Here is a 20,789-nt window from a genome sequence, read left to right as displayed (position 1 = left end):
GCTGCTTGTATTATTTCATTACTGGCAAGGAGAACATTCACCGTCTGAAGGAGGATAAGCATGGAATCCTAGCTGCAACCACCAAAGGCAGACATTTGTGCAAGATTTCACAAGTAGCGAGTCTGGTCCTACCTGGCAGCGCCCTCTGGAAGCTATCTTACTCAGTCCAACGAAATGCCAGGAGAGCTGGGTGGGACTCGGTGTACGCCGCACCTTCTGAAGACAGAAAGAGAGGACGGACTAATTCATGCCTTTTAGGAGCCATCTTCAACCCTGCATTTCCAGCACAACCCCATAAAAATGTTTCATAATGTTTCATAAAAACACAGATGCTGGCTTTCAGCAAAAAACAAGTAACGTGGCGGGACGGATGATGGGCAGGATGAGAGCACCAGGCACAAGGGGGAACAGGAGAGGCATGCAGCGACATGTGAAGATATGGGAGGGAAAGATTCCTGCATTAAAATGCAAACAGGTACGAGTGCTGAGCTGAACGCAGGCAAACGGTAAAAGGAGCAGGAAACCATGACAAGAAGGGCTGAACGAGAAGGGAGGGGGGAATGCCAGGAACAGAAGGGCTGGGCGAGAAGGGAGGGGGAATGCCAGCAACAGAGGAGCCCGCGAAAGTGAAAGTGATCGTGATTACGATCACTACGGAGGAAAGACACATGGCGCTGCGCGCGTGCACGTTCACGTGCACTGTAGCTTAAGGCCACGGCAGCACTTTGAAAAAGCCAGATATAAAATGTCTCTTCGAGCCTTTGGCTCGCGAGACCTAAAAAAACAAGAAGGGCTGAACGAGAAGGGAGGGGGGAATGCCAGGAACAGAAGGGCTGGGCGAGAAGGGAGGGGGAATGCCAGCAACAGAGGAGCCCGCGAAAGTGAAAGTGATCGTGATTACGATCACTACGGAGGAAAGACACATGGCGCTGCGCGCGTGCACGTTCACTGTAGCTTTAGGCCACGGCAGCACTTTGAAAAAGCCAGATATAAAATGTCTCTTCGAGCCTTTGGCTCGCGAGATCTAAAAAGGGGATGGTATGGAGAAATGAGCGATTAACAAATGAGAAGGAAAGAGTGAAGAATTAAAAACTCTCTCCAGCCAAATAAATATGCCGTATATTTTTACTTTTAAAAAGAGAGACGTGTTCAGTTCATAAACAGGTTTTTCTTAAAGATGAGCCTCCTTCAAAATGACCTCGCCTTATCTGTGGCTGCCTCTAAGTGTGTTTTATAGTGGGATTACAAAGCTCTTTCGTAGTGGAAAATAATTAACACAATACATATGCTCACAGCTAAATATTCTGGAATATGAGAGCCACCCAAAAAGCACAGGTCTGCTTTGCTGTTACGCCACCTGGTGGTTGCAATGTGTTAGGAACTTTCCAAGTAGGTTGAATTCACAGTACGGGCAAAACAGAATTGCTTTCTTATATGATGCAAAACGTAGAAACATATTTTTATGGCCTAATGTCCCCCATTTGAATCTCTAATTAAAATGTTTCTTTTGTTTTCGGATCAAGTATCTGCGTCATTGTTAACAAGTCATCTGGACAAAAAAACTGAAAACACGAACCGTCACAAAAACACATATGCACGTTTTTGTCTTTTTTTTCAAAGGGGAAAAGCAGCATTACGTACGAGGAACAAGATAAAATGCTTTAGATTAGTGAAAGGGGAGTCCCCGCATTTTCAAGTAATGCCATGGTAAGAATGATTTTACAGCATGTTATGGCGGGAAAAAATGGGATGGCATGGAGAAATGAGCGATTAACATATGAGAGGGAAAGAGTGAAAGTTAAAAAAACAAGCCCGGGATTTGTGAATAAATAAATAAATAAAAAGGATGCGAGTGGTGCGTGCGTGCGACGGGAAAGTGAAAGCAGGCGGGCGGGTGGTGTGTGATGTGCGTGCACCATGACGAGAGAGGAAAGCCAGATGGCGCCTCTGCTTGTCATTGTGCGTGTAGCCGCACGCTTTATGCCACCCGGTCTGACTTTTGAAAGCCCACTCACCTAAAAATTCTAATAGTGCTGTACTGGGACTGGGCTCCTATGCGCCAGATCCAATTTTACAGGAGCTCTGATGATGCACCCTTTGTCATGGTGCTTGTATGCATGCACACTACAAAATAATAGCACAACCATGCACATCAACTCAGATCATTACAACATGACAGATATTTAAAGGTGCCTGTGCATAGCTACCGCCTACAGGGCATAGATACCCCTATACAGACACATAGGCCCCAATTAGACCTTTCAGCAGAGCGGTGCTGCAGTGCAGCAAACCGCCGCGCCACGGCTCCGCCGAAGGTCGCTACAACCCACCTGCCAAATTACTACTTTACAGTAGTCTGGCGGGCGAGCGGTGTGGCGGTTCCCCTGCCATGCCCTTTCAAAGAGGCGTGCCTTTTAAAAAGGCACCGCAATGGGAAAGCCTCATAGGGTTCCTGCACTGCATGGACTCGAAAGTGCATGCCGTGCAGGAACCTATATGCATGCACACAGGGGGGCACATGTTATGCCCCCCTGTGTGCATCCACATCTTTGAGGCACATGGGGCCCTGTAGGACCCCGTTTGTTTCCTCTATGCCAGACTTTTAATGGTGGTGGAACCGACATGAAAAACCAGGCAGAGAGGAAACTCTTAATATGCTTGGCGAGACATTGGTGGTCCCGTCAAACATATTGCGGCCCAAGGCGCATATCCCAGGGCTGTCCGACTGCCCGAGTCATAATCGGGTGGTTTAACCTTCGTAGCGGCCGTGGCTGCATCTGCTGCACCACCACGATTCTGGCGGTCCTTGGACCGCCAGATTCGTAATTGGGCCCTTAGTCTTGCAATACCTACCATAACAATATTTAACATCAATTATGTATGTAAACTCCACTCCTTGTTCACATGTCAGGTTTAGAAAGTAATTCTATAGCCAATAATTATTTAGCTTAAGTTGAGATTAGGAGACAGATTCTTTGTACTAGAGTCTGGAGCCACTCCTGCTGGATGTAAAGTTCTTTACTTTATTTTATGCCCTTAAAATACAGAACAGGTTAGTCCGATCAGGACTCCATTCTTCATCCAACTGTCCTTGTCTCCCAGGTTTCACTCCACATACCAAAATGTAGTTACATTATTCAGCCTAGCCTTCCAGACAGCAGCTCAGCTATGCAGCGAATGGGTTGGCAAAGGATACTACACACCTCCTATTCTTACAAAACAACTAAACAAAGAACAGCAATTCCCTTGCATATAAATTACAGGGATAATCATTCACAATCACTCAATCTCAAAATGTCTATCTTATGCATTTAATCAACCACAACCTGTTACACTCTCTATAACCCATGCAGACACACAAAGACAATACATAGCTGTCAACGAAACTGTGAAGAGTCAAGACAAGAGGGTCCCAAACCTTGTGTCTAACAAAGAAACAAACTAGGTTGCAACTACCATTGCACAATGGTCCGGGAGGTTCATGTCTTGAGACCTCCTCGGACATGAGGCCATACCACCATATGTCTGCACGCTCACAATGACAACATACAACATTTATGCACGGAGGACATGAAGTCATGGACACTGAGTCACATGAAGACAGCCAGGGCATGGAACCCACCAGCTTCCTTCGACAAAGGGTTTCCCCCGCTAACCCCAAGTCAACACATTCAAGGCACAAACAAAACAAAAAGTTTAACAATACATCTCAACTGAGCACTCCCCGACCATACTCATCATATAAAACTGATCACCACAACTACACTCTTACACAATGTCTCCTGACATCCATCTTGCAGTACTAAGCTACGCAGGTAACAAAGGCACAACTCACTTTCTACATCTTCTACAAGCGACACACACAACCTCAGAAGGACAACACACTCCCTCCACCTACAAAAGTGCAGCCCAGCCCTCCCAATATGCCAAGACCTAGTCACACTAGCTGGTCAATTCAACATGATCAAGTACCAGGCTGACTAAAGCACTTAATCCACATCCTGTACCATATCCTCTGGAAACCACGCCAGAAAAAGTCAGGACATTTTCCAAACACAATGATGGCAGCCTTCAGTAGATTCATACTGAAGAATTGATATTGCACAATAATAAAACACTAGAGCAGTTCAGTAACACCGCCATAAATACCAGACCATGGAAGCAGGTAAAGTATTATTTACCTTGCCCATTATTGGGCAACATCCAACCACAATTCAAACACAAAAGACAGACTCCATTACATGCACACTGACAAAAATGTACCAAACTCCTGATAAATCTTATTTATATACAAAGAAGAATGGTCCTAGAGCACATTCAGGCAAAACATGTGGATATCACACACATCACTACAGGTTACTACATTTCACAACATTTTACCCGCAAAGGGTACTTTCCTGTGCAACCTCTCACAATATACTTCTCTTCTCCCACATCACATTCTACTCCCCCATTCAACTTTCTTACAGTGTGATACTCTCTCAATTTAGTACATCATAGGTTACTCCCCAAAGCAATTTCTCATAAAGGCCAGCACACTTCCCTTAGCTTCACATTTAATGTGGTACTCTTCGCATTTAACCTCTAGTGACCCATTTCTGCTCTTTTTCCAGGTCGTATCAACACAAACAAGTTTCTTATACTCCTCTCACACCACCAAGTAATAGTCTTCCCCAAATCCGTGACTCTTGGAAATGCACAACTAGGATGTAACTGCACAACAATATGCAGATGGGTACTACACCTTTCCCCCAAATTATTAATTAGACTCCAAATGGAGTCATAACAAAATGCTCATAGAGTTCACCCAAAACAAGCTAGAGGTTGATAATTTAAACTTCCCAATTTAGCTTGCAGTACTAAGCATTCAGAAGACACAGCCATTAACATTACATAGGAGTGTGGAAATGTTTAAAACAGCTACTTGGCCAAGGGACAAAATGTTACAGAAATCTACTTGCCCTCTGTAAATATCTGCTTGCCCTACCTACTGTATAAATCACTAAGCTAGGTCTGCACAGAGAGAGCCTGCACTGCAATCAGTGCAACATATGTGCAATACATATTTCAAATGCCAGTTCAATTATGCCGTGAATGGTGATGCACGCTTATATGCAAATGTTGAACTGGCTAGTTGTACAGCATGTGTGAAGATGTCATTGTGCACTACACCCACGTTTCAGCAGGTTTGTCTGTGACAGACTTTCATATGTAAAGAAATTATATCTAAAGACAGAGTGCAGACTGGTAATTGACTAAATTTCTTGCCGTCTTTGGGGACGACTGAACCTATGAACCTGTAGGACAGAAGGGGTTTCTCCTTCGTATGGCCAACTCATAGCTCTCCTGCTTCAAAAGTACGCAAGAGATGTTCTGATAATCAATAACTGCACTTCTTGGCCAAGCTTATCAAATCTTCATGGAGCAGCAAAATCATGTAGCAGAGGTACTGTGGTTCACTTAAACCGTATCCACGATTCTTGTCAGAGTTTCTATACTTTTAATGGAGAAGTTAAATCAATTTCTCTTTTAACAATCCTGGGCAGGTGTTAGGTGGTTATATTATGGTGTATGCAAGGCAACATCTGCACATTCTTCTCCCACACAAGAATCATATACAAAACTGGCAGTATCAGTGCAAGGTTCTCTTGCACAGTACCGGTGTAGTAATGGCGGAAGCAGCAGCGGAGGCTTCACTGATATGGAGAGGCAACTCTTCAGAGGATGTGCAAGTTTGTCTAACTCAGAACAAAAGTTATGTAGAACATATGACACACACACACATGCAAATAAAACTTCATTCCCTTCTCACAGCAAAGGGAAGGACAGCTAAGTTAAAGAAACAGTCAATCTAGAAGTGGAGGGCTAAGGATCATTGTGATGGAGGGGTAGTGAGTCACTGGAAAGACTCAGCATTCCATGTCACACCTAGCAAGGACACTTGGGCTCAATCACAGAGTTGGAAAAACACTTTCCTGTCCTAATCGATATTCAAGGCAAATTTGACAAATTAAGATTATTTATGCTTCAGCTACCAGGATGTCTAAATCCAATATTAACTGTTCAGCTGAACAGACATCCAAAAGTGCCACTACTTGTTTTTATTTTCTCTCATCTCAGTCATCTAACCCCTTCTGCAGACTGACTCGCATCTAGTATTTCCCTGAAGGACCAAAAAAGGTTGTAGAAGGAAGGGAGCAGGGGGTACACCAAAACCATACTTAGTGCACGGACCAAAGCACTGCACAAATGCCAACATGTCAAAGCCCATCTCTCCCCGCTTCCTAGCCCTAGCCATAAGAGGTGTAAAGGTCTTCGAGTACACACGACCCATCCTGTATAGTGCATTTGATTCTTTAGCAATTAAGGAAAATCTACAACTCCTCTCAACCCGAACCTACCCACCACTTCAGACAAAATGGAAACGCACACCTTGCACTGACAGCAAATAAAGTGAACACCCCTAATTAATAACTGGAACATAAAGCAATGTATACAGCACCTACTGCTGATGGTTGCAGGCAAAAGACCCTCCAGTAATTGCCCCACCCTTCATTACAGATAATGCGTAAATACAATAACACACAAATGTGCTATTGTTTTTTTTCGCACAGGGTACATCTTTAGCCAGAAACGATTTGGAGGTAGATTGCTAAAATATAGTTCCGTAGTAATCTAGGAACCAGTTAGGTCTTAATAACTGACAAACACACTTTGGGAGTGAGCCTTTAGCTGGAGTGCTACTGCAACCAGAACACATACCATATTTCCGGACAAAGGCAGAGAAAGAGGACATTAGGAATGTTGGAGCACCATGCTAGAGTGCGGGTGAACTAAGCAATAACACTTATGGTGGCAGCAGTTGTGTGAACTCACTGAGCTATTTTTCTTGCTCATGCACCCTGTATTCCCATTTCTGCAGGTGCTCTGTTCTGCATTGTGCACTTGAGAGTGCACAGCACAAGAATTATGCAGTAGGTGCACTAATAGGCTGTGCTATCTTACTGGTGTGTGTTCTTCTCGCACACACCATAGACTGGTTCTTACCATCCCACCACTAGCCCAGCTCTTAATCAGCTACTACATTCTAAAGTCGAAAGGGCTCAGGTTCAGAGCACAGCGTTTCTTTTCAGTTGAGAGGACGATAAAGTCATTAGGAACTGACCGAAAAATCCTTGCACATGTGTGCATCAACTGCATATTTGTTTTAATTGGTGCAGAAGCAATGGGGTTGACAGGCCAGTACTCTGCTACAGCACTAGATAAGTAGAGTGGCCGTGCATCTGCACCTGCATTTCAGATACCGCCAGTGTCTGATGCACAAGTTTATCAGGTACAGGCAGTTAAAGTGAAACCGCAATGCATGCCCTGGCTGCTTTAGAGACCGTGTCAGAGAGACAGCTGGGAAGTATAGGCCCTGTGAAAACTGAATTTCGTGTTTGAGCACAACATTGAGCTTGTCATATATCCTTTATACACATTCAGCAATGTAGAGGGTGTGGAGGGGGCCAGATCTCGGAGCACAGGGCCACACAGAGTTAAGGGGACGAGAAGACAAAAAAATACAGGAACCTACATCCGATTCCTAGAATGAGGACGGTACCGGAGCAAATTACAAAGGGCAGAGGGCGAAATGACAAGAATGAAAACCCCTCTCCTCCCTCACCCCTTCCCAAGTCTCTTACTAGTGAATGCTGACAGTGCATTGCATTGAAGCAATGTTTTCCTGTTCTTTCATGTGCAGCTTTTCTGAGGCATTGAGATGCCCTGCATTTCATGGCTTTCGGAAATGCACAGACATTCTATTTTTTCTTCTGCAGAATGTCCCCTAAACCCACCCCCAGACTGAGATAACCAATAGTCTTAATTCAATATCGTCCCGGACCCCTTCTAATCATAAAAATACACTCTAGACATCACCAATTCATCATACACAGACCCACTCATATCCCAAAATACATGCACAGTCGCCCACACAACCATAAAGACCACAAAAAACATCCTTTTGATACAGACTTCAGTTTCACCCGCAAGGTATGTAGTCCAGTGTCAAAATTGTTAACTGCGTTAGAAAAAAACGTCTAATCCTGAATTTCTCCTCAGACAATTTGTGATACTGACGAAACGAGTTGACCTCCCAGTGTTTCCTGAAAACCATCGAAAAACAAGCCAAATGAGTCACAGTTCACAAACAAAGAAGTGACATAGTCTCCTATGCTGACAGGTGACGCGCATACACCTCTGGCAGAACAGACCGATGTAACACACTCCTGAAGGCTCACAGTAGACACCCACCTGCCTCGGGAGCATGCAGCCTCACAATTAACATTGTTACAATCCCGGGGTTCCCCACCGGTATCTGATACTCACTATCAAGTCTCTTGCACGGCTGCTTCTTGGTGCTCTCGTCAAAGCACAGATCATTAGAAGTGAAGGGGGGGGGGGGGGGGGGGGGGGGAAGACACGCTCAGGCCCCTCTGGGGTTAACTCGCGTGCTGAAATGCTGAGTTGCAGACAGCGCTCAATTCATGTTTAAAAGAGGCAGTGGCACAGATTGTTCCTGTGCCTGGTAACATGATTGCGATGCAGGGGAGAGGAGCGTGATACAATGCTCATGACGATCAGAGGCCTCGAAAGGTTCTCCAAGTTTCTGTCGTGATTTCTGATTGGCTGTGCGCCCCAGAGAGCCCAAAGCTCCGATATTTATTATTTGCGCAATTTAATGTCTACTTGTCCGTCGGACAAACTAGACATTAAATCTTCTTGCCCATCATAAACATCAACATGGTTCGGGCGTCGGGCGATATGATTCCCCCACCCACATGCAATTCCCAAACAATAGAAGTCAACCTACACAAAAATTTACTAACCCGACACATGCATTACCAAAAAGATGTTAATAGCATACGTCACTATGCAAGAATCACCTAACAAACTGTTCTCCACCCTAATAAATCTCACCATCAGTGGGAAACAACTCATTTTTGTAACAGAAGCACACAGAATAATGCGTGAGATGTGTACAACCTGCTGCTAAATCCAACTGTTCACAAAAGAAGGCCCAATTAAAGAAAAAAAAAAAAGATATTTCATTTGGGAGCATCACAAGACAGCAGGTTCAAAACCAGAGGTCCAAAAACGAAAAAACTGGGGGATATTCAACACTAGAAATCACAACCTTTACAAGACACACATGCCTCCGATCTAATAATCAATCCAGCTGGTACCCAGAACAGTGCCTGCAATGTTCCCCCGTAAACGTCTAGCATAGTATTTGTGGATGCTATTAATGCGTGCTGGGTTTCCTTGTAATGACACCTTGCAATCAACAGGAAATGAACAAGTTGTGTTGTAAATCCTCAAACTCACAGTTCACTACCAACTTCTTTAACCCATTGGGTGTTGGGGTAGGTCACACTCCCTCCCCAGTGTAGCAGTCGGCCGACAATAGGGAGGTTAAAAGAAACCTCGGTCTTGCACTAGAGGTTTCCTTTTTAGGTCTCGCCTGCGTTGCAGCGCATGCGCTGCGCGCTGGCGAGAAATTTTAAGAGAGGGATTTCAGAAAAGGGCTCTAAGCCCCGCCCCTCATTTCCATTGGCTGGCGTCATCGTTTATGCTAAATGGTGGCCTGCCATTGGAAAGTAGGGTTTTTAGTGGGCGCATTTTCGCGTCCGATCCGACTGGGTGGCCTGCTTTGCTGCTGTCGCAAAGCACTTTCATATCTTTATGGGGCCATGTGTTTCTAATTAGAAACACATGGCCCCATAAAGAAAAGATATCGTGCTTGCTTATGCTTGCCGTCCAGAAAAGGGAATGTAAAGTGAAGGCGGCAGTGTCTTATGCTTGGCATTGCATAACGTGTTGGCGCTGGGTGCAAGATCCCTGTTTGTAGATGTCATCCAGAGAAGTAGGGTGTGGAGTGAAGGGGTCAGTATCTTCTGCTTAGTTTTACCAAAGGTGGTGGTTGATGCAAGATTCCCATTTGTGTATGCCGTCCAGAAAAGTGGGGTGCAGGGGGGCGGTGATTGAGTCCTGTGTGCGCATGCTGCCCCCAAAGGGGTGGGGGTGTTGTGCTGCTGGCTAGGAGTGGCAGACCGATATCGCTGCCTGTCTGCTACCCTATCCCTCATGCCCTGTCTGGGCGCTAATGATTTTATATTAAACAACAAACAGCCGCAGCTCCCGCACAAACACAACTCCTATCCCGCTGCCACGAATTTGGCATTTTAATTAGTCACCGCTACTGCTTGTGGCTAAAACCCTGCCCATTTCCATATTAATTAGCTTGGGATAAATACTGTCATTAAAACAAGACGAATCGGTAATGAAGCAGCGCTAAATGCAGCAGCTAAGATGTGGCGGGGAGGGTCCCGAGACCCTGATGTGAACCAGTAGTGTAGTCGACCTTCCTGGTAGGGGGCGTGCTCGGCGCGCGCAGCTGCATCTGCTCCCGTTTGGGTCGGGGGAGGTGGAAGGGGGTTTTTCTACCAGAATAATCTAAATAGAGGCATCTGGATTTTCAAGTTTTTGGTTTACAGTTTTGCAAGATTGTTTGGAAATGCAATTAACGCGTAGTTTTAAAAGCATGAATGCAACAATTCATATCTCTTCCCCTCCACCCTCTCCAGAATACCAACCATAGTTCCATCACAAACACACATGACTGGTAGGGACAGGATTGTAGGGGATGTGGTCCTCACATACATAAAATGCAGCATGGTCATCACTCGGCATGCTTTCTACACATCAGCAGACCAAGCAGAGCCACGGATGTATGAAAAACAAACTCTCTCTGCTGCCTACTCACTGCGACGGTATCAATGCACGCTTCCCGGAATGGAGGATGGGGGCATGTGTATGAAACGTTCACATCCGGTGACCATCGGTGTAATACGGTGACTGATAGCGGCCAGTAATAACCAGCATTAGCAATGCCAAGGCCAGTAATGAACAAACTCTTTGCAAACATCACGCACAGATTTCTATTTGACAAAAAGACAAAGAATGCATTTACCGCAACGTACCACCACGTGTCTACTCCCAGTTTTCCAAAGAATTCTGAGCTATAAAAATAGATCGAAAAGCTTCCGGCTACTTCATTGACTATGACGACTTCTCTTAGGATTCATCTGACCCGCCACCACTACCATCCGAGGTAGACTGCATGAAATCTACTTTTGGCTGAAAAAGACTTACTTTATCCCTCCTTGGATATATATTTGGATTACAATTTAGTTACTTTTCCTTTGGATTGTTTTTGTGATAGTCTTTTTCTTGAGTCTCAATGGACACCATCTACCAGAACCTCTGCTGTTGAACTGGTGAATTTGGTTTTAAAACCCCATTCTTCATCCCACAAAGTGCAAAAAGACCTTTCCCTGGTGAACATTTCTGCTGTTCCGGTTCCTGATGAAATTGTTTGCAATACCTGAACTAATTCAAGTGCCATATGTATTTAAGATTTATCTGCATGATTTCATCACCCCTAGCTCTATCTCAGATGATTGGGACATTGATACAGGACATGAAATGCTAGCTGATCTGCATTTCAACTCTTTTTAATAATAACTAGATGTATGAGGATATGGCTAATCATGATGACATGTTCTGTTTCCCCCATCATGGTCACCATTTCCTGCATAAAGCAAGAACTTCACATGTTGTACAGAATTATACACAATGGTAACACTGCCCGACACCACCGAAGGGTAGCTCAAAAGCATTTGCAGAGGTTTGCATATTTTCAGGTCATAATACAGTGGACCCAGTCTTTTTTTACAAATTAACACCATCACGGGCTCAGAAAACTATGCTCACTAGCACAACGCTGATATATTCTGCAGCATTCATTTCCCAGTTGTCTGTACAAGGATTCGACTTTTGGAAAGACAACGTAGACTTAAAATCGATTTGGAGAAGTAAAGATTGGTAGATTCAGGGAACAGAGGCCTTATTTTGAGCATGCTTTACACCACAGCAAATGATTTTCCTGAACAAAACTGCGCAGCAAACATCTTGTCTAGACTTGGCTAAGATTAAAGATTTCAATACACCAAAAATTCCCACATTTGCACCGTTTGCGAACTAGCAACGATTTACAAATTACACGGAGGAAACAGACATTATCCATCATTATGGCTCCTACATTTCTTCAGATATCAATCAAATGGGATGGTTATTGTGACCGTTAGCTAACGGATGTCAGACTTGTTTTCTGGATGAGACATAACGAGTTTAAGATCGGTAAGCCCGACACAAGATATGCGCAGACACAACACTCTGGGTGGTGGTAACTTAGTGTTGGGAAGTTGAGCTTGATTGGCTAAAAACCTCAACATTGTCTCAGATGAAACAATACTTGTCCCTTCTTTCTGATGACATGGGATTACAGACGTTTTACTAGGTACTTGACGACCCCGTGAAAAGCGATTTTTGTACGCAATATACAGAGAAGTGTGGAACATTTCACAGAAGGAAGCTGCTGAAAGATTGCCCAAAATTGTTAGGGGACATTTTGAAAGGGCTCTGGAAGTAATAGAGAATGGCATTCCACCAGAATATACTCTCTTGGTAACAGTGTCATCAGCAATTGACATCATTCAGAGTGAGAGGTCTTCTTTACAACATGGGCAGTCGCAGCTCAGAGCTATAATATTACTGAGTTGGACTCTGCAGACACTTCGAGCTGGTCGCGTTCCATGGCAACAACTTAATACCAGTAGCTTGTTTTTGCCATATAATTTTACCCACAGACAAAAAAAACCCCACAACTTATACCATGTTACACATACAGAAGCTGGAGAATCTGCCATTCACTGTTGCTAAAACACCTTCAGCGGATTGATTAATCCACAGATTTATTTCTCTGTACATTTTGACATTTCACTAACATCTTACAACACCATCAAGTGGGCAGATATGAAGCGCTAGGAGAGGGGTACGTACAGGAATCATGGATCTTATCTTTCCAGCTTCAATACAGGAATAGGGAGACAGTGTTTTTTATTTGCAGAACTGACTGCGAGAGTACCTTGGGACATTCCTTAGTTTACAGAGAAGTTTTGGTTCATGGCACATGTAATGCGCCTACGGCAAACTTGTCATGCTACTTGAAAGGTTCCTCGGCTGCTGTGATCCATACAGATTTCAGAATACTCTCAAATGGGAGTTACTTGATGCTGAATGATCAAGGTTGTTGTGGGATGAGACCAGGTGTTGCCTATCTGGTAACGGTCTCCGCGGTTGTGACTTGCTGTACACAAGTACTGTTTATACCTGCCTGCACAGTTCGGGATAAGACCCTTTGGCCTTCGATAAAGTTTACAAATGTGAGTTCCTGCTTTGAGCAGAATGAAAACCTATTGTTCCAAAAAGATGTGTCCCCAACATCTGTAAGGGAGACGCTTGATCTTTAAGTTGCAACATCCTGTTCCGAGATACAGTTGCTACTCCACACTAACTTCCCACACCATTTTAGGGAGCTTGTGCTTCGCATTTCTAACAAGTCTAATACGGTGGGAGTGGCGCACTATTTTTAAATCTATTGGCTCAGGGTTGGTTAGAACATTCCAGTCTTTGGAGTTATTCCATCATTCATTCACTCCGTGCTTGCAAGCATTTGTGGAGTCTTATTGCTTGTTCTTAGGTTCTGGGACTGTGCTTTTAATTTTCCTGCTCCACAGTGGTTGTCCCACTATGAGACCAAATGGAGATAGTACTACCACACGTGCTCCTGTGTCGTGAATGGATGATACAGTGCTTTGGCGCAACCTTACTACAGGAACTCAATGACCAGTGGTGTTGTCCTTTTGTTGGCCTGTCAGGCAATTTGTTCAACCCCTGGACATTGCCCTACTGGTGGGCCCGTTAACGGCTCACTTGTACTGTTGTCCCTCATGCTTGCCATTGCTACTGAATGCATATTATAAGCCCTCCTAGGACGCTTTGACTCCTGGTGATCTGGAGCCTGATTCTTTATCTGTGGAATCAGCACCGGATGTTACTCGCTTGGCAGGCGCTGAGGGGTATTGACTGGAACATCTATGCTCTATAGATCCGAGGCATCGGGTGCATCTGGGATCCTAGTCTGCAGTTGCTGGGAACAGCAATGTTTTGTCTACTACTCAGAATACAAACAATCTGTCAGTTTCAGGTTGTGGGAACATTCTTTAATTCAGACTTGTTTATAACATTCTAAATTGTTTACACAGGCGTTATTCAATTTCATTTATGTTTTTTTAACTATGGCTTTAAGAATGCTTTTATCCTTAAACTAAGCCTAGGCCCAAGTTTGAGGGGTTTTTATGCTTTTTACACAGGTTTAACATTGTATTGCTTTATTTTCAACATCTACATCCAAGGAGTGGGTGGGATGGATTTTAATCTATTGTTATAGGTTTAAACCCAAAACAAGATAGCCTACTTATGGCCTGCGTGACACATTTATCAGCCGCCAGAATGAGCAAGATGTTCTGTTTGCCATATGAGAAGTGTATTAAAGTCAATACACTGCACAGAACGGTGGATTGAAAATAGGCCAAGTTGTCACAAAGTACCCAGTGCAGAAAAACCTAAAATCTTGAGCAGTTGTTGAAGAGCTCTTTAAGGAACTTAAGTCAGTTTTCCCCAACATGTTTATCTTCGTTTCAAAGGAAGATATGCTCACTCAATTCGAGGAATGTAGGCCGCGAAGCATCCTTGGACACTCCCCAACTTGCACCAACAAACTGGAAGGAGTTGGATTTAGCATAGTGAGTGCGCTAAAGGTGCATGAAAAACATCTTTCTCAGTCTTGTTGCTGTCATAGGAGCAGTTAGTTAAGATTCAGTTGGCATGCATTCAGTATTGCTAAGGACATCGAGTGAGGCAAATGGTTAACAGGTAGTAAAAATATAGCCTAGGTTTCTTTTTATTTACAATGTTGTTGAGGCACTAACCAACAACATATGGTGCACCCAAAATCTTTTCGTAGAGATTGGCACCTGTCTGCATGCCTAGAGCATAGTAAGGGTATGTTGTTTTTCAAGGCTGCTCCAAATAGCAATGACCTACTAGGTAATACTACTTCTCAATACAAAGAAAACCAAAGAATCAACAAAAACAGCAGGACTTTCAGTATGCTGATGTGGAATATCACAAGCCAGAAGGGAGCCAAAACTCACATATTCACCAACTCATCCACATATACATTTATGAAAGCGCTGTTACATCACACCCTTATTAGTTACAATAAATCCAAGATACGTGTATTGGATATTGATGTATCATAACCCCAACTGATCAAATCCTAAAGTCCAAAAGGCGAGTATAGTATATATCACTCCCATACAGGTTTTCAGAGGTAATCCACAAACATCTTCTAGAAAAATTATTTTATTGAAGTAAACAAAGTTGCCAGCAATTACTGAAGCCAATACGCGTTTCGTCTGTACATATCCGTATTCAGACTTTCTCAAGTCTGGAAAATAAACATTTTGTGTAATCAATTAACTATTCCGTCTTGCAACTAAATAAAAGACATTAATGATCTCTGTGAGACCCAAGTCTCTAAGATAAAGAAGGGATCATATTAATCATAGCCAAAAAGTTAACAACAGAGAGGTGGTGAGACCTCGTGATATAAAACACGATGGCACACGTGTCAGATAAAGACACCATGCTGTGTGATTATTAATCAGGTTATAATGCAAAGCCCAGTGAAAAGAGAAGAATTAGACCAATAGAACTAGAATAGTAGAGAAAAAAATGTTTTAGACCCTTACCCGTCAAAGTGACCACCGGTGTCTGGAAGATTTATAGATACTGACAATCACAGAGAACTGGTGTATGACGTACTTAACAGATCCAATGGCCCCAAGTGAACCAAAAAACCCAACTATATGGGAATAAAAAATATAGACACCAACCAAGGTAGCTATGTTGCAAGCCAAAGGTCCAAGGCACAACGGGTCATCCGTACGAATAGGCTTGTGGTGTGTACTGTAAGTCCCTAAAGACAAGTCGCAACTCTAGTAGATTGAAATGAATGTACAAGACAAGACGATGTCAGAAAAACGAAACCGAGCAACGTGTATAAAACATGGTATTGAAATAGCCAACGTCATCATGTCACTAAAACAGCAAACTTTTAAACATCATCGATTGTTGCCGATGCAATGTATACCCAATCTATAAAAAAAAAAAAGTCAAAGAAGGACTGGCAACAAATCCTTGGTCAGATAAATCACAAATCATGATACCATTCAGTCCTACACTGAGCTACTCTGAAAGACTGTCACCCCAGAGGCGTTCCTATAGTAAGCAAAATGAATTGTTATTAACTAGTCAAAAGAAAGATTCCATAACATGGGTTAAGCGATATAAACCCGCTTGGTTCAAACTGATTGTGACTTCAGAACAAAATGAGTCAAACGTCTATCATTACTCACCACACAAAATTACTGGCGAGTCAAGAGCTATAACACGTACTCAAGCATCCTTTAAGACCCGTGCCCTGTTGCTCTTAATGAATTACACCGTAGTCCTGCAACATCAAAGAAAGCACAATAGTAGCCCCTACACCTGTGGTGAAGAACCCCATATTAAATAACCATTGCACCGTCAGTTTACTCTCCCCAAATATCAGCCAATAATTTGAGGAGGACTGATGTGAATCGGTCGTGGTGAAATACGCAAATGATAACCCTTACTCAAGCGTCCATTTCTAAATTGGCAATGTAACATCAAAAGTGCCAGACCATGATAAGTCGGTTACCTATAAAAAAACAAATCAAATTGCAAAGTTGCTCGCACCTAAATAGTTTCAAAACACCAAATACCCAGTCAGCAAACCAAGGCTCACCTGACAAGACAAAGTAGTCGACACCACACTGCTCGTGCGTGACAGTCCGTAAAACATGGGGGTGCAGGTAATCTCCTTTTGGTTACTTCATCATTCTCTTTTGCTCCACTTTTCTGTCTATGACCACTGGACTTCACCCCTCCTTGTTCTGGAATTTTCAGCGCAGGGTTGCTAAGTTGCTAAGCTTTATGAAATTTTTGTTTCTGACTTGGGGTTTAATTGGTTTTGTACATTAGATGCGTCGAGATTTTGGGACAATATATGGTCCTCCTTGGGACTCCCTTTCGTCGTTGCTCACATACGTTCTTTTAAATACCCCATTGGGCTGGAACCACCAACTTTTATGTAATGGGGCACTTATTAATGCCCCTGTAGACCAACACATGCGATTTTACATTTCTTCAACATAAGCTACTATTGACTACCAGTTGTTTGGGTATTTATCAATACCCAGTTTGATTATTATTCATGGCTCTATACTTTGTAACTTGTAATTTTATATTTGTCATTGTGATGAAATGAACACTTATTGTTTTTAATAGTATCTCCCATATTTGGTGAAACGCTTGTACATGGTTAAATATTAATATACAGAGTGCCCCCAATATGTGACACATGGACATGTTTTCTATTTCCATGTTATGGTATCCTTTCTTGTATACATATATAGTATGTCATTGCCCGTATAGTGGGTATGATGCCACTTCTAAGAGGACTATTTCTTTCGCTTTTTTGTACGTTAAAGCATGAGGGCAGATCCAATGTTTTATCTATTATTTTGCAGATATAGCTAAGCAGTGGCGTCACTAGGGGGGTGCGGACCAAACCGGGTGACACACTCACGGGGGTGACACCAAAGGGCCGGTCTGGTCGGTGTGGTGTGGTAACCGTCAGTTCAAAATTTTATTGAAACCAGACCACAACCAGCAGTTCAGAAACCGAAACGCAACGACGCGCGCAACCTAACCTTCAGCAGGATGTGCCTGTGCGCAGCGCGCACTGTCTCCTCCTCCGCTGCGTCTGCGCACCTCGGCAGTGACGTCACGTCGTCACTAGAGGGGTGCAGTCGGGCGGCGTTGTTGGAGGATTCCGAATTCCGCAGCATTGGGCCCCAAGTGTGCGTGACTTGGCATCACGACGAGGAGCGGAGGTGAGGAGGTCTCAGGTCGCCACTTACACTATAATTTAATTTTATTCCAACTACTGCAAGGAGGAGCGGAGCGGAGTGGAGTCTGGTTTTTAAGCCTAACGGCCGCGGGCCGCCGACCGAGGTAGACATGTTAGTCATACAGCATGTGATATGAGATTCTCAGTGCAAATTAAAGGGGCAGTCCAGGCTCGGACGACCCTTTGTCGAAATGGGGTCTGAAATAGCACTACCCCAGGGCAGGGTTCTTGCAGTCTGTAACTGGGTGGGCAGAACCATGGTCTGGCAAGAAAGTTTCAAGAGACTCGGAAGAAGGCGGCTAAAAGCGTGGGCGGGACGAGATCTTGTTGCGGGAGGAGAGAGTACTGGAGTCGCCGTACAGCCTCCTGGGAGAGATGGGATATTTCACCGCGGCAGGTGAAAGAGCTCCCCTTTACGCACGCTGGCTGCCCTTTACATTGGTTTTGCCTAGCCCACTCCTCGTTACTCACGCCAGCCAATGACGTACCTCGATGAGAGCAATACACCCTTCAACCGAGCACTCCCCCGACACATCGAGTGCTACCCGACCCGTCCTAGGACGCAATTCGGCGATTTGTGAAGGTACGAAGCGCTATACAAATGCAATTGCGGTGCAATACAACGCATTTGGGGAAGCGGCTGGTGTCCAGCTGCACGAGCCAGCTCTCGGCTGCGTCGTCCTTCGTTAGCCCTGTTTCCTCAACTTCCTCTGGAGTCAATAACTCTCCTCAGGCAGCGCTGGACGAGGAAGCGGGGGCTTTCTGGCGGGTCGCCGGGCCGCGTCACACAGAGAAGGTAGCTCAGACAGGGACCCCGGCCGCTTCGGTTCCCACCTGACCTCTCTGCGCTAATGACACTGTCTGCGAGGGCTCCAGCTTTATACGTAACACAGGTTCGCTTTGCCTGTTCCAAACACCTGAATTCATTTACAGTCCGCTCTTGCCGACCAGATAGCGCCTTATTATTGCACGGATAAGTCCAGCGTTAAGAAAGATGAGGGAGAGGCTTGACATGGGGATACACTTTCGTAACATAGGAACTAATCAGTCCTTAACTAAACTCCTTTCTCCCCCCTCACCAAATGCAATGGGTCTTCTCCTGTGTCTGCCTTCAAAAAGGGCAAACTGAAAATATGGACGTCTGTGGGACAGAGAGAGAGAGACCCCCCCACCCCCAGCCACTGCTCCCCGTCCCGAGGGGCTGCGAATATCGGATGCGAAGCAGCAATCGTCGGGATAACAGGAGTACAGGGGGGCCGGGCTTGACGAGAGGTACTGCTCCACTCCTACCCCCCTCCTCCTCTGCTCCAGATTAGATCACAATTGTACTGTGGCTTCTGTCACCCCCTGCAGCAGCAGCTTCTATTCTCTCCCCCCCCCCGCCGCCTTGGGGTCTCATCGGACTCCACCCCATGCTTTGGTTGCATTAGTCTACCCAGCGAGCGCTGTCTCAGATCGCACGGAGTCCGTCACCCACTCCAGTGTTGTGTGGCAACAGTCAACTCAGCGCCAAAGTGATGTAAGCTTGCATTTCCTGACACCCTTTATGTGTACCCCACTAACTCTCTGTGGCGTTACGCCCCAGGGGATCAACTGGTGCAGCAAGTGCAGTGGCACCAGGGCCCAGAGGTTTATGGGGCCCACTGGACCCAGATTATTGTTGTATTTTATATCTAAAACAGCGGCCCATTTCGTTTATTGGACTAAGGCCCACCGTGGACGGGACATCCGCCATGTTTGCGACGGAGTATACCATCCACCAAACTGTAAACGAGACACATGATCAGGACCCACAAAACAGTACAAGAACCTAAATTAAGCCAACATAAAAGAACACATATCCAGACTGGACAGCTCTTTTTCTAGAAAGAGTGAGTATGAGTGACGGTCAAGGTGTGAGAGTCAATGAGTGCGATTGTGGGTTCAGGTGTGTACGCAAGACGGAATCTTAGATGTTTGGGATCCTTGGCTCCAAAGAGGTGTGCATTTCTCCTCTGCAGGTCCACTCCTTCCCCACGTGCGTGGGACTCCTTTCAATGGTGGCCTAGGGCTCAGAAGAGGCCTTGGCTTACAGTGCCCATCCCCAAACCATCTTTCATGCATCAGCTGTTTTTTCAGCTCTCTGGCTACTGGGATTGAATGCACAAAATAGCCTAAGCTTGGACAGCTCTCTCACAAACCAGTTTCCAGGCTACCAGGCTGAGGGGAAGGGCACAGATTTGACAAAACGCCCAATTGGTTCCTGGAAGGATAAAAAGGATAAATGCATGGGCAAATGGGCTGATGGATGTAAGGACAAAACAATATTTGCATGAGTGTGAGAAAGAAAGTGGCTGGAACGATAGAAGTCTGGATGGATGGCCGCCTGGATGGAGGTGTGGAAGGATGGACTGCTGGACTGATAAAAGGAGGGTTAATTGGTGGATGGATGAAGAAGAATGGATTGACGAATGGATGGGTAATAGGATGTATGAATGTTTGGAAGTGTGAGCGAAAGGATGGATGGATGGAAAACTAATAATGAAAGGGTGGATGGATGGAATGGTGAAAGGATTCATGAAAGTATGAAACGATGGATAGATGGATGTATACATGAAAGTATTAAAGATGAATGGAAGGGGATAATTAGGGACCTCATTACTGTTTGTTTTTATTTTAAAAATCTGCACAGGCCCAGCAAGGCACATCATTATCATGGCCATGGATGCAAGGCAACAATAAAACATGTCCAGAGAACTGGTGATTAATGATCCTGCTGGAGAGCAGTCCTTTGCCTGTTGGT

At 44.6% G+C, this 20,789-nt stretch overlaps 1 protein-coding gene across 4 annotated transcripts in view; it reads right to left on the bottom strand.

Moving 5' to 3' along the window:
* The window catches only part of EXD3 (exonuclease 3'-5' domain containing 3), a 2,855,457-nt gene that overhangs the window by 2,808,115 nt on the left and 26,553 nt on the right, over nucleotides 1–20,789 (bottom strand). Inside the window, exon 1 of one of the 4 annotated variants that reach the window (XM_085610771.1) lies at nucleotides 133–196. The exons of the other annotated variants lie outside the window; for them this stretch is intronic. The gene's annotated coding sequence lies outside the window, so the exon portion shown is untranslated. Of the gene's footprint in view, nucleotides 1–132; nucleotides 197–20,789 lie in introns of those variants that run through there. 4 annotated transcript variants of the gene reach the window in all.

Source organism: Triturus cristatus, chromosome 1_2 (genome assembly GCF_964204655.1).
Source record: "Triturus cristatus chromosome 1_2, aTriCri1.1, whole genome shotgun sequence".
Lineage (NCBI taxonomy): Eukaryota > Metazoa > Chordata > Amphibia > Caudata > Salamandridae > Triturus > Triturus cristatus.
Note: the sequence above shows the minus strand (reverse complement) of the source record. Positions and strands in the feature narration are given on the sequence as shown.